The following is a 10,755-nucleotide window of genomic DNA, read 5'->3' on the forward strand; positions in this document are numbered from 1 at the left end:
TTCTCTGTGCTATTTATTCAGAGGTGACTATAGGAGTTGTATGTCGCGCTGTATTGCGCGCCTAGTCACCTAGTGTCGACACCGACGAAATCATTTCAGCTCTGCCGCAATCAGTAACCGAGGAACTGAAAGAAGGGATGGTATCTCCTGTCATCCCATTGCCTACTGTCACGTATTCTGGTTTAGCTTACGTCGCTGGATACATTGTGAAGTTATTCAGTGACTTCGGGTGTGACGTGCTATCCTTCTTAAAACCAGCGAGAGAAGCAGCCCCATGTACACTATTCTGCGAGGACAAGATTCTAGCGGACTGCATTATCCAAAACCAGAGTTTGTAGCCCTCTTGGACAAGGTTGTGTCTTTTTTTGAAAAAGCTGTACACCTACCACACACAAATGTCTTTGAAGTCCTTCAAATCTTAATCCAGCCAGCACTTGAGAACTCACCTTTGCTTAGTTGCCCGGAAGGCATTGACAATAGCCAAGGCCCGCTTCTTTTATATGTGAGAAATTTCTCGGACTCCTTATTGTCAATTATGCTAAGAAGGTGACGAACAGGAACGAAAGGCCAGCTCTTTATGTGCACAAACCGTCCAAAAAGATTTTGAGTATTTAATTTTCTAGCCGCATGCACCGTTTTGATGAATGAGTGCAATGTGTTAACTTTGAAGGATAGTTTTTTTATTGCTTGCTGCTCTTTTCAATTATGCATATCTGTTTATGCCCATATTTCCTTGATTAAATGTTTTTTTTTTATTACTGGTATTACACTGACTACGACTGCCTACGTGTGCGTCAGTCGCGAGACTACGTATACATCTGCTGTCTTTCAACCTACTGATTTATTTTAAGCGAAGCTAGAACAGCTCACTCCACTAGACAACTGAAATCTTAACTGTATGCGTAAATTTTTGTTCCTTACTCTGAATCTGAGACGTGCTATGAATTTTCGTCAGTGCCTGTTTTGCTCTAAACGAAAACGGCAGCGGTTGACAGAATACTTGGAATATCCACCGAACAGTTTGCCATGCAGACTAGCGTCAGGTGGCGTTATACCTGCTTACAGCTTTCAAAGGCGCGAGCGCCTTCGTCAGTGCTGTCGCGCACGGTCGAATGAAGTTTCGGTGCACTTACATCAACATTTTTTGCCCCTAAATTTTTCACAAAACTATATGTACCATTTTATGCAATGTGCCTTTGAAAGGTGTAAGCAGGTATAGCGCGGCCTGACGCTAGTGCATGGCAAACTGTTCGGTGGATATTCTGTCAACCGCTGCCGTTTTCGTTTAGAGCAAAAGAGGCACTGACGAAAATTTATAGCACGTCTCAGATTCAGAGTAAGGAACAAAAATTCACGCATACAGTTAAAATTTCAGTTGTCTAGTGAAGTAGGCTGTTCTAGCTTCGCTTAAAACAAATCAGTAGGTTGAAAGACAGCAGATGTATACGTAGTCTCGCGACTGACGCACACGTAGACAGTCGTAGTCAGTTTAATACAGTGATAAATAAACAACATTTAACCAAGGAAATGGGCATAAACAGAAATGCATAATTGAAAAGAGCGGCAAGCAAAAAAAAAAATGTCCTTCAAAGTTAACACATTGCACTCATTCATCAAAACGGTACATGCGACTAGAAAATTAAAGTCTCAAAATCTTTCTGGAAGGTTTGTGCACATAAGGAGCTGGCCTTTCGTTGCTGTCTGTCACTTTCTTAGCATAATTGACAAGAAGGAATCTGAGAATTTCTCATATATTAAAGAAGCGGACCTTATAGCATGGCTATTATCAATGCCTTCCGGGCAACTCAGCAAAGGTGAGTTCTCAAGTGCTGGCTGGATTAAGATTTGAAGGACTTCAAGGACATTTGTGTGTGGTAGGTGCACGACAGCTTTTTTCAAAAAAAGATACAACCTTGTCCAAGAGGGCTACAAACTTTGGACGACTCGAATTAGGGACCGTATTTTTCTGGGGACCAAACTTTTCCAATGTATTTGCGCTCGTTAATATGGAAACTCACTGTCCGGACAGTGGACAGCGTGGAATTGCAAAGAGCCCCTCGAAGATCATACATGTTCGGCGCGTTATGGACAGTGCCGAGAACAAAATCTCTTCTTTCCTAACCAGATGTTTTATTTCCTGCATTTTGCATGCAGGATGCCAGTAGTATGCAGTGAAAAACGTGCATGATGGCCCTTTCATTTGGGGGTTTATTATTTCATAGTACAAGTTAAATTGCCTAGACCACAGCTCTTATTATTTACAGCATTGCATGAATGCATCTGAAGACACTATTTCTCTTTAGTTTAATTTGGCTTCGCAGAAAACATAATTGGGTAGTCGACCGGGTCGTCGAGTCGTGTGATGTGAACAGCCGTGGTAAGAGTAGGTCATCTAGACATAAGATATGCCATCAAGCGTATAAATATCCAGGCGAGTGAAGCCGAACTATGTTATTTCAGGCATAATTACAACCAGGATAATGAGATTGGAGCGGCAAAAATATTGTCTAATTCCAACTTCAATGAACCCCACTATGCGCAGAAGCAGATCCTTTCATGGCATAATATTTGAAAAATTTTTATTCGCGATTCGTTATTACGGACAACTCGTTTTAAGGACAAATTTGCTCGGGAACAAAACTGTCCATATTAATGAGGCACGACTGCAAATCATTTTTTTTGTTCTCCTCCATTTCGGCCCAGCTATCGCTCAAAATATTACAGTAGTGTTCAATTTCAGTTTTGTGAAATGTTATTTCGGTGTTTCTAACGTTCTTTTTTTTAACGCCTAATAAAGCTATAAGTAAACGCTAGCATACCCTTTCTATAAACATTTTAACAACATATATCTAATATATATGCAGCATTATTCTAACGTTCATGAAAATGACAAAACAACCCTGCACGAGCATGTAGCCTACCATTGGTGACGGTACACAACTACGCAATACAGCGCGACATACAACTCCTATAAGGCACCTCTGAATAAATAGCACAGAGAAAAGCTTTTATATCCATTGTTGAGGAGTGTCCCTTGAGTAACAGTGGCGAATGTGTAATAAGCAAAGCATTCTACCAAAATAATGGGTCAGCGACTGCTCTCTAAGGAAGGCATCACTGCACAGGTAGTTACAAGGAACTATTAGCTCAAAAACATACTACAAAAAGAAAGAAAATATTGCTAGGAATTAGTGCTTGAAATAGATTTCCTGTTTTTTTCATGAAATAATCATGATATCCTGTAAACATTTCATTAAACCAACGTTTATTTCCAAAATTAAAATAGTGTTTATAATACAACATAAAACATTTGCTGGTCTATAAATTATAGCAAAATTGAAAACAAAACTTAAAATCGTTTACTCTGACGTTATACTACTAATACTTTATGTCATGTAAGCATTGTGCAACTTACATTACATTTTTATAAAATTATTTTTATCTTCGGTGTTACCTCGATGGTTTCTCATCTAGCGCTGAAAGACGGTTTTCCCATTGTTGCTGTTGTGTTTGCCTTGAAGAAGCTTCGATGTGATCACTGCTCATTATTTTTTTTATTTCTCTTCCTGTACAGGCTTGGGAAAAAATTCAGATTAAAATGAACAAAAGTAGATACCATGCCGCAATACATGTCATATGCTTGTGGAACGTTTGCTGAGCGACAGTGTTTTTTAATATAAAGACTCCATTCACGTATGTAGCACCCTGACAGGATGCCGCTGCAGCATCTACCTTCTGTAATCTTTCATTTAGGGGCTGCACTCACCACGAAACCCGCGGGCGACAGCGCGAAACCAGGCAAAAGCCACCCGCCGCTACTGAAGCAGATGCGGAGCGAAAAGTGAGCAGGTCGCGCCCCTTGCGGCGGCGGAGAGCGTAACTCAAGGAGAAAAGTTCCCATTGTTCACGCGGCGATTGAGAAAGCCGTAAGAAAGAGCGCGCGCTCTCTCCCTCGAGACCGGCCGTGGCAAGAGGCGCCCATTTTCCTTCTGTTCGCGCCACTAGAAAGTATTCTAGTTCACTATAGTCGACGGCATGGAGGAGGTGCGTCGACGTCACGGATGGATGGATGGATGGAACATAGGAGCGTCCCCTTTGAAACGGGGTGGTAGCAGTAGCTATCATGCTGATTTTTCCCCTTATATCTTAATTATTGATTTAGAATGGTTAACTAAACCATCATTCTATTCCTTAAATTTTTTGTTTCTACATTACTAACATTGTCACTTCTCTGCTTTTAAGCCACCAATCTTCCATTCGTTTTTTGCTAGTTTCCACCGCCGGTTTATTCACCCGGCCACTGTTTTCTCTAAACCCCAGAGCTTCAGGAACAGTGATTGCGCCTGCACCAACTTCCAGATGGATACCATTACATTCGAGTATAATATGGTCAATTGTTTCACTGGAGTTTCCACATACAGCACATGCGTCATCTCCATTGTTAAATTTCTTTTTGTAGCTGCGTGTTCTAAGGCACCCTGATCTAGCTTCAAAAAGTAGGGCACTGCCTCTTGAGTTATCAAAGAAATCTTCCTTCCTGATCTGCATTTTCCACTTTCGGTATAATTCCACACTCTGTTTCTTTTCCATCGAATTTATCTAATTTTTACCTTCTGGTTTTTTCGCCTGTTGCTTAATGCTCTTTATTTCTCCGTCCTTCTTACTAGCATACTTACTAGTTAGTTTCCTAGTTCTTTTCCTCCATTGTGAGTCAACGCTTTTTAAGTGCAGGTATTTAAATGCTTTAGCTGCCCATCTGTTACTGTCAAATTTCCTCAGGCGTTCCTCATATAATATTTTACTCTGAGCTTCCCGTACTTCGAAAGATGCCCAGCCCATATCTCCATGTACCGCCTCATTTGTAGTTTTGCCGTGGGCACCTAGTGCTAATCGTCCAACGGATCTCTGATTTGTTTCTAATGTCGACTGTACCTCTGACTTTAGGCACAAATCCGCATTTCCGAAAGTAAGTCCGGGCACCATAATTCCTTTCCAAATACCCCTCAAAACCTCATACCTATTGTATCCCCACAATGCCTTATGCTTCATTATCCCGGCATTCCGTCGCCCTTTGGCCTTAAGTGATTGCTCATGCTTACCAATGTATGCCAATCCTTCGTTTACCCATACCCCCAGATATTTATATTATGCTACTCTAGGTATTTCAAGGCCTTGTATTTTAAGGCCCTGATCAGTTGAGCCGTTGAAAATCATCAGACCCGACTTAACTGCTCTGAAACTGAAGCCTACAGCGTCCCCTTCGTCTCCGCAATATTTAACTAGAGTTTGCAATTCTTCCAGACTCTCAGCTAGCAGCACAATATATTCTGCATACATCAAACCGGGGAGGCGCTGCTCTACCGCTTTTCCACCTAATCTATATGGCAGGTTAAAACCTAGGTTACTGTCTTGAATCCTCCGTTCCAGGTTTATCATATAAAGCATGAACAGCACCGGTGATAGAGGACAGCCTTGTCTTAATCCTTTGCATACTTTGACATCCTCCGTACTTCTTATCCCTTCCCACGCAACTTCTATATTGTTATCCCGGTATATTTCCTGTAGGAACTCTATTATCTCATAGCCGATACCTTCTTCTTTTAATATGTTCCACAGGAGTTCCCTGCTTACGTTGTCGTACGCCCCGTTTATGTCCAGGAAGGCCAAATACAAAGGTCTATTTTTCACTCTAGATATTTCAATGCATTGGGTAAGCACGAACAGGCTGTCATCTAAGCGGCTACCATTTCTAAAGCCGTTCTGAAATTCTCCAAGTATCTTGTTACTTTCAACCCATGCTTGCACCTTTAATTTCACCGCCTGCATGGCTAACCTGCACATAACAGATGTTATGGTAATCGGCCTGTAGGATTTTATGTGCATCCTGTCTCCTTTCCCTTTATAAACCAAATTCATTTTACTCTGCCGCCAGCTGTCCGGAATTTGCTTCTTCGTTATGACTATTTCCAGAGCTTTTAACAACGTTTCCTTACTTTTTGGACCGAGTTCTTTAATCAGCTTGATCGGAATTCCATCTATTCCTGTAGATGTGTTTTTAGGAATATTTTTTTCGGCCTTTTTCCAGTTTAGATTGGTCAGTTCTAAGCTGCTTTGTATTCTGCTACCTTGTGTTGCTTCCTGATTTGCGGAGATTACCCTATCGTCGCTCTTAAATGACTCGGCTATAACTGATGTAATGTAGTTCACAGCGTTATCTCCCTTTAAACAATTTCCCTCGTTATCTTGAATCCGATCCTGCTTTCTTTGATTCTTCTTCCCTAGCCAGCTTATATGGTTCCAGAATTTTCTTGCTCCGCCTCTAGAGGCATCGTGCATATCAGCCATCCAGCGATCGGTGGACTGTCTTATTTTACTTTGGACGAGGGCCTGCACTTGAAGTTTGTTTTGTCGATATGATTCCCATTTTTGGTCGATTTCCTCCTGAGATACCTGTGCCTTCTTTGCCATTCGGTGTTCCCTTGAAGCAGCCCGTCGTTGTTCAATAGCTTCCCTGATTTCCTTATTCCACCGGCTCCGTGGCTTCCTCTTTCCCTTCCAGCGGTTTGCTAATTTAACCTGAATTTTCCTCCTTATGAGTAGTTCTACCAGTTCATAATTCCAGTCTTCCATGGGGCTTTTTTCTATTGCTTCCTCTATGTCTGCTGCTATCTGTGCTATTTGATCGTCGTTTAATTTTGCGTTTACGTTTTGTCTAAGTTCCATTTCTCTTTTCATCAAGGGCCCCATCTGCAGACTAATACGTTTATGATCACTTCCCAGACTACACTCCCCTTCTTCGTCTATTTGCATTTTTGTGACCTTGCTATAAATTTCCTGTGACATTAGACAATAGTCAATGGTCGTCTGCCTGTTGCGGAATTCCCACGTGATTTGGCCTTCACATTTTGTTTCTCTATTTACTATAACTAGATCGTGTCGCTCACAGAAATCTAGCATTAGCTTGCCGTTACAATCCGCGTATCCATCCAGATCGTCGATGTGGCCGTTCATGTCCCCCAGTAGAATAATATTGGCCCCGTTTCCAAACTGGCTTATATCGTCACTGAGACATTCAACAAGATCCCTGTTTTCTTGCCTGCATTGATGTCCTGTTCCTAAATAAACAACCCCTAGACATGTCCTTATGCCGGCAATTGTTCCTGAAACCCAGATATGTTCTTTACAAGATGATTTAATTCTTTGCCAATTTGTTCCCTGGTGTATCAACATACCTACCCCTCCACCATTTTTTCCGTTCTCGTTCTGTTGCACCCATCCCAGACGTAGCCTTCTATAAACGGCAGATCTTCTAGATGCCTGAGATGAGTCTCGCAAAGAGCGTACACACCTATTTTGTAATCCTTCAACTGCTGTTCTATCTCTAGCCATTTCGCTCTCTTTCTACCTCCTTGCATGTTTATGTAGCTGATCCCAGTGTTAAATTTCTTTTTTGTACTTTTCTTTCTCGACCTACTCTTTCCCATTTTTGGGGGCTCAGCCTCCATTATTACACTTTCTTCTGCTTCTCTTATAACTACCTCTGTGCACGGAGTCCTCGCGGACCCCCTAAAAAAGCTACAGCCCTGCCTGCCAGGCGCCAGCCGATCTCTGCTCCCACCCTTCTGTTAAAATGAATGCCATCTCGCTGAAAAGCCCTACCAAAACCTGCTTTATGCACCTCCCTGTTTACCTCAACCACTTCGAAACGCTTTTCCAGGCTTAACTTTCTTATGTCCTGATTAACTGTCACCACGTCCTTTTCCATCTTTCCGTTCAATCCTAGCACCTCTGGTACTGTGCATACAACTATCTGCGTCTGCTGTGCTATCTCCTTGATCTCGTCAACTCCCTTAGCTAAACTTTCCACCACTGCTGCAGCGTCACCATTTAGGACATCATTTAGCCCCGCGGCTACTATTACCATACTGCGCTCTGCGGAATTCTTCAACAGCCTATTTTTACTCTCTTTTAGCACTGCCCTCATTGTTCTCCCTGGGAAGGCTCCAACCAACACTCTCTTATCACCCCTTACACGTTCCAAGATATCTCGCTTGCACCTGTACATGTTAGAATCTCCGGCGATAAGTACCTGGGCCTTCTCTTTCCCTCTCCCAGCTGTTGGCTCCTGCTTTCGGTTATCTGTGTCCTTATCTCTGGGATTTTCATTCTGCCTTACTTATTCCTTTTTTCCGGCGTCTTAGCTGCTTCTAAATAACTCTGACGGTTCGGATCCGCCTGACCTACTTTGCTTATGCCTTCCATGCTAGTGCTGGCCCCAGCCACGTGGCCCGCAATGGAATGTTCGTCCTCGTTGGTTCCAAGGATAAAGTCGGCCCCTTCTTTTTCAATTTGAGTAAGCTGTCCAAGCAGTTTCTGATTTTCCGCTCTTAACAAAAGTACTTCATTTTCTAAGTCATCCACACGAGACACTAAACTGCCCCTTTCTTGATCAGATCTATCCAGACGCGCACTCAGTACGCAACACGGACACAAAAAGTCTCTGCCTTCCGCTTCAGCTACAGAGTCAAAACGCGTTTCTTTGAGATTAACCTGCGCCTCACACTGAGTACACTTTACCTTCTTTTGATTGCACATCTTAAGCGCTCATCGACTGAACTATAACTGTTACGAATTCTCAGAATATACAAATTGCCAAAAGAAGACACAAGAAACGACTAGCAAACACGCGTTAATAACCAATTCTGCGAATGCCAATAGCCTAGAAAAAATATTTATCTAAACAAGATAGCTAATTAATGAACGCCAAGAAAACCTAGCTGCCGGCACGAAAAACCAGGCCGCTAGGACCAAGAGCTAAAATCTATTCTTTAGGCTGCACCTAACCTAACTAGCTGAAAACGAAATAAAGTTAATAAAAGAAAGAGCTCATCTATTTGACGCTTCGGAAGCTCCCGCTGTCGCCAGTCCGTCCGTTTCCGGTACCCACGTGCAATCGGAGGAGCGATGGAACACGCGTCCGCACAACACGGCTGTCAACTGTCACGGATGGATGGACGGAATATAGGAGCGTCCCCTTTGAAACGGGGTGGTAGCAGTAGCTATCATGCTCATTTTTCTCCATATATCTTAATTATTGATTTCGAATTGTTAACTAAACCATCATTCTATTTAATAAATTTTGCTCCTACATTACTAACATTATGTCACTTCTCTGCTTTTAAGCCACGAATCTTCCAGCCGTTTTTTGCTAGTTTCCACCGCCGGTTTATTCACCCGGCCACTGTTACCTCTAAAGCCCAGAGCTTTAGAGATAACCTTAGCTAGGGTGCCTCGATGTGCGCCCTCTCCCGCCGCTCCGTAAAAAGTAACCACTTTAACAAAGCATGGGATAATTTCGGCGCCTTCATACCTTCACCGAAAACATTAAGTGAACGCAAACTTGACTGTGAAAAATACTCTCATGAAAAGGCAAAAAAATAACATCTATCAACAGAGCCTATATTGGGAAAATGCGCGTGTCTCATCGACTGAGGAAGTTTTTCTTATATAGTGTGAAGAGTTAATGAGAAACGTAAGTGCATAAATTTCACTTAGGAGTTGTAATAATGCAGTTTATTTATGTTGTAAATTATTAAAGCTACTGTCAAAAAATAGGAGACAAGCGAACTATGGTGAATTTGACATTTATACACAATATTTACAAATCTCTTCACGGCAAGCTGACGCCAGCACACGTTTTGCTTGCATGTCCATTGACTTTTTTTTCTTCCAGTTGTCGCAGGTGAATTCGCAGCCTCGTTCGAGCGTAGGTCGAGTATAACAACTTCTGAATGATTTCGTTGTGAACCTGGCATGTTTCAACATTAAACGGAACCATTTGTCTTAGGTATGTTATCACAGCCTGCACTGGAGATTTCATAGTTAGAAGGCTTTCCGCCCATTCTGTGATGCCCTTAAAATGCTCCTCGCACGACTTCAGCACTTTCATCACTTCAGGACTGGGGTAATGCAGGTTGTCGCCATTTTCGAGGTACTCCTTCAGCCTTGTGAGATATGCATTTTCAGCGTCACTAGAACCGAGCAGAGTAGCTTTGCACTGCTCGCAATTATTTATGGCTTTCAGAATTTCTTTAACGAGGAATCCGGCAATATGGAACAGAATGCTGCATTCAGTCGATGTTAGCGCTTCAATGAAAAGAACCTCCGAGTCATCGATTTCCTTTACCTCGGCTTCAGCGAGTTCACGTTTCCCGTTTGACAGAAGGTCAACCAGGTACTCAGAATCGTCAACGACGGCGTGTGCAAAAATTTGCTTATGCACACAAGTTTCAGTGGGCATTTCATATCATAGGCGTCTGGGACAGGCTTCCTGAGACGAACCACAGAGAAAAGATTCTCAAGGCAATCTTTTAGCAGCCTGCTGGTGAGTAAGAAGCTGTAGCCCTCCGAGTTCAAAAGAATGTCTTGCAGGCGAAGCACGACCGTTGTGGAGATCAGGAGGCCCGCCTGCGATGGCTTCCACTGAGACGTGCTGCCCATGCTCATCCCTTGAAAGGTGTTTAGAGCCAGGTTTAGAGTTTCCAGAGCTCTATGATGCTTCGCCACATCGTGCAGACTTAGGGCAACAGATGGATGACGCGACGACATTAATGCGTACCATCTTGATACCAGCTCTAAAAACCAAGCTGTTGTTTCTGCCTCTATGTCCAGCACTTTTTCCTTGATGAGGTATCGGATTGCACTGGGAGCTTCTCTGAAAAATTGCACGGCAAGTCCGACTTTCATTTTCGTAAA

General features: G+C 42.7%; 1 pseudogene; it reads right to left on the reverse strand.

The window, feature by feature from the left end:
• Positions 1-9,352: 9,352 nt before the first annotated feature.
• On the reverse strand, positions 9,353-10,755 carry LOC146187583 (uncharacterized; annotated as a pseudogene).

This window comes from Amblyomma maculatum, chromosome 6 (assembly GCF_055883805.1).
Source record: "Amblyomma maculatum isolate TAMU_Amacu chromosome 6, ASM5588380v1, whole genome shotgun sequence".
Lineage (NCBI taxonomy): Eukaryota > Metazoa > Arthropoda > Arachnida > Ixodida > Ixodidae > Amblyomma > Amblyomma maculatum.